Source organism: Ostrinia furnacalis, unplaced genomic scaffold (genome assembly GCF_004193835.3).
Source record: "Ostrinia furnacalis isolate ACB-3 unplaced genomic scaffold, ASM419383v2 OfSCF0416, whole genome shotgun sequence".
In the NCBI taxonomy this organism is placed as follows: Eukaryota; Metazoa; Arthropoda; class Insecta; order Lepidoptera; family Crambidae; genus Ostrinia; species Ostrinia furnacalis.
In genome coordinates this window covers 124,319-128,867 of record NW_021130655.1, presented here as the reverse complement: position 1 = coordinate 128,867, position 4,549 = coordinate 124,319, and positions in this window count along the sequence as shown.

Sequence of the window (4,549 nt, the reverse complement as noted above, 5' to 3'; positions counted from 1 at the left end):
CAAAATTAACACACACGCATTATTATTTATTACCACATTTTCGGCTAGATTGTAAAATCAAATACCTACTCAATGTACCCAACTGGAATGTTTTTTTGGCAAAACATCACAGCATTAAATCAGCTCCGGATTTCTAGAACATTTCATATTATTTTTCTGACTCTTGAGTGCCATTAACATTTTTACAGAGGTAAAATATTGTTTGATTGTCTTATCATCAACATCTCTTGTTTTTATTTCAAGGGTATTGACGGTTTTATTAATAGTTGTCGTGATATAACACACAAAACGGCTGTAATTTAACTTCAAACTATAATACATTTTTTTTAGCTTTGGTAGTAGAAAATGTGTCTTTAATTAACGTAAATGTGCTATGTCTAACTAACATCAATATTTTACGTATTTCTAAGGGATCCGTAAAAAGACAATGTAAGAAGACAAAAACATTATAAAAATGTCTTATTATACTCGTAATAAAGGTATTATGATAGTGCTTTTAGTAACTTATTTATATATATTGCAGGTACATATATCAATTCCGGGAAGATATCAGTTGTATTTCAACTGATTCATTGTACCTATTAGGGAAAATGGCATTTTAATATATTAATATTGAATAAAATATTCGTAAGTAGTCGTGCGTGGCAAGCTTAACGTTATTATGGCAGGAGTTTATTGCTCTCGTCAAGATCTCGAAATAGTCTGTATTTACAAAAAACGATGCACAAACAAAATGTAGAAAAAATGAAATAAGAGCCAAATGGACTCGCATGATTCAAAGTGTTCTGGCGAGCAGACGGCTATTAGCTCTCGGGAAAAATATTAAAATACTAAGTATTTTAACTATGATCATTAGTGTAAAATGTTGCAAAAACGGGAAATATTACTGAATTCAAAAAGAAAAGTGATATTCACCAAATTAACACTAGAAATAAAAATAAATTGGCTATACCCGCTTTTAGACTTAATAAAGTGTTTGCCACTTTTATGGGACAAGGTATCCATTTTTATAACAAAGTCCCTGATAAATATAAAGAGCTACCGTATAATAAATTTAAAGATATAGTTAAAGATCACATGCTTAAAAAAGCCTATTATACAACTCGAGATTTTCTTAATGATAAGTCATCCTGGGAGTAGGATTATGGTCCTCTCATGCTCGCACTAAAAAGAATTAAAATGAAAAGTAATGTATAAACTAATAATAATTTCTCAAATGTTATAGTGTCATGCTTCTCAATCTGGACTGTTACTTAGCTTTATTATTATTTTTTTTTTTAAAGAGATAACTTGGAATTGTCATTCTCACTAAAATGTCTCTGGGGTGGTGGCGTAGTGAGGCGGGTCGTTACATTCCCTCTAATATGGTCGAGTGAAGCGATGGCTGGTTCACTCGTCATGTCTGTGAACAGGCGCTGCTTTCGGGGACTGGTCAATCCAAGTTATTCAAATTTATGTATGCGAGTCATTTCTACTAGTATCTTAATATGTAAGTCTAGAAATTAGCACGTCACTACCTTGTTTAATATACCACGCAATCTTGTATACCCATTCTTATAAGTTACACCATACAAGAATGCATGGTAAATTCAGTGAACTGCTCCTGAATCGAATGTACCTACTACTACTATTTCTATTTATTTATATTAACCGGCAGACAGTGGTGACTGAGTTTGTTGCGGCGCTTCTTCTCAGCACTTGCCAAATGTTGGTCTCGAAGCGCTGGTAGGGTAAAAAGATTATGAGACATGTAGAGGCTCCTTAAGAGCAAAATGACGATTTGTAAGAACTATTTATTAGTCCAAACAAATAAAGAAATTTTGACTTTGACTTTGACTTTGACTATTATTCAAATTATTTACACGCGTACGAAGTCGCGGGTACAGCTAGTTTAGTTATAAAAGAAAAAGATTAAAATATAAATGGGTAGCATTAGAAGTAAAGAAAAAATGTTGCAAAAACGGGAAATATTATTCAAATTATTTACACGCGTATGAAGTCGCGGGCACAGCTAATTTAGTTATAAAAGAAAAAAATTAAAATATAAATGGGTAGCATTTATATTTCCCGTTTTTGCAACATTTTTTCTTTACTTCTCCGCCCCTATTGGCTGTAGGGCGATATCCTAGCCTAAAGCCTTCCTCGATAAATGGGCTACTCAATACAAATATATTTTTTCAAATCGGACCAGTGGTTCCTGAGATTAGTGCGTTCAACCAAACAAACCAACTCTTCATATTTATAATATTAGCAAAGCAAAGATGAAGTTTCACATACCGAAGAATAGGTTTAAGTAAAATAAAAATATGTTTGTCGGTTCGCATAAGGGTTCATTTTAGATATGAAAAATGTAAACTGCTGCTTGATTCTATTGTATTATGTAATTTGTACCTATGCAAACTGTAAATAAATTCTTTAATTTATAAATAATTGCACTATTCCCGAGTATCGTAAGCTATATCGTTTGTTCATCCAAGGTTCATAATCAGCAAATCAAAATCTACGCAAGTAGAGTCTAATGGAAAAGCTAGTAATAATAGTGATAGAGATACGAAGACATCAAAGTGAATAAATCACTACAATTAATAAACCTTACATTTTCTTATACTTAGCTTATGATTTAATTTTGGTATCCAAATTTCACGTAGGCGGTTAAATATGATCTAAACCGTCCAACGAAGAATATGATACGGGCAGAGTTATTGGTATACGAACATAACAACCTCAGACTAGGTACATAATTTGTAATGTATTACGACTCCCAGCTTAGCTAATGAATACTTGTGGCGATCCTAATGGAATGATCTCCCGTTACAGCGATAATAACGGGCATTTAGTGTGCTTTACTTCGCAGCGAACAGCCTGTTTCGACGAGCTCATTACTTACGCACGAGCCGCGAAGGAACGTGGGTGATAACTGATAACATTGTTCCGCACTGATTTGTCCGTTTATTAATAGCATTTTTCAACATTCGGCCGATGTAAAAGAATAATGTATCCATAGATTTATGCTAAATTAACTTTATTTATTACAATTTTACGACTAAGCCGCAGATCCAACTTTGTTACACTCGCAGATGACTCTTTTGTTGCAAAAGTAATTAAAATAGTTTAATAGGGGTTAAAAGTTATGAGTTAAATTATCTGAAAATGTATGTTGTCTTAAGTATTATTCTTCATGTTTATGAAGAATATTTCAGAATAAGTTTTTATTGCGCGTCTCACGTTCAAAGTGATTTGAACGTAAGACGCGCGATAAAAACTTTCAGTTACAGACCGAAATCCATCCGAGTAAGGCCACGGGCCGAAGCAGTAGCTATGTCAACCCATTAAATTATGTTATCAAGGGCAGAGTTTCATATTACCAACCTCTATAGGCCACTGTACCTAAAGTAATTTATCCTAATAGAGTCAGCCAGACACATTGATTTCTGCGGCAAAGGTTCCAAGCGGCACGGGAGCACAGCGGCTTAATTTGCATTTGCAATTCAGATATAACTTTATGCGGCAGTTAGTTTGCGATTACCATACCGCATCCACATGTGGGCATAAATGATAAACCTATTCTTGTGAAAAAATATTCATTTCTTCTTATTTCTAGCTCATAAGACAAAATGCAGGCATGTGTACACCTACTACATAAATTAAAATTTAGTATTGCATTAGGAGAATTAGTTACCGCTGAAAAGTAACCCGAAAACTCTTTATTGCCATGTAGGTTAAGGGTGTAAAAATAAAATACATAGTAATTAAAATAATAAGTCTCATTTAATAAAAAATATGTGAATAATCTTTATACATATTTTTGTGAACCATAAAGATATATGAATATGTAACTTAAGTCTTGAAATAAAACAATCTGGATGGAATTTCTAACAAACTTGCTGTAAGTAATTATCCCATCAAAAACAATACTTGTCAAAAAAACCAAGTCTCGCAACTCAGTTGTTCTACGGTAAAAAGTTGTGAGATCCATGTAATACCAAGTCCAGGCCAGGAAATCTTTAACGTTTTACATAAATATATTGACTTGGCCATCGCACTAAATAATTTAAGTTACACGTGTTTTCATGCGATGGCCAAGTCAATATATTTATGTAAAACGTTAAAGATTTCCTGGCCTGGACTTGGTATTACATGGATCTCACAACTTTTTACCGTAGAACAACTGAGTTGCGAGACTTGGTTTTTTTGACAAGTATTGTTTTTGATGGGATAATTACTTACAGCAAGTTTGTTAGAAATTCCATCCAGATTGTTTTATTTCAAGACTTAAGTTACATATTCATATATCTTTATGGTTCACAAAAATATGTATAAAGATTATTCACATATTTTTTATTAAATGAGACTTATTATTTTAATTACTATGTATTTTATTTTTACACCCTTAACCTACATGGCAATAAAGAGTTTTCGGGTTACTTTTCAGCGGTAACTAATTCTCCTAATGCAATACTAAATTTTAATTTATGTAGTAGGTGTACACATGCCTGCATTTTGTCTTATGAGCTAGAAATAAGAAGAAATGAATATTTTTTCACAAGAA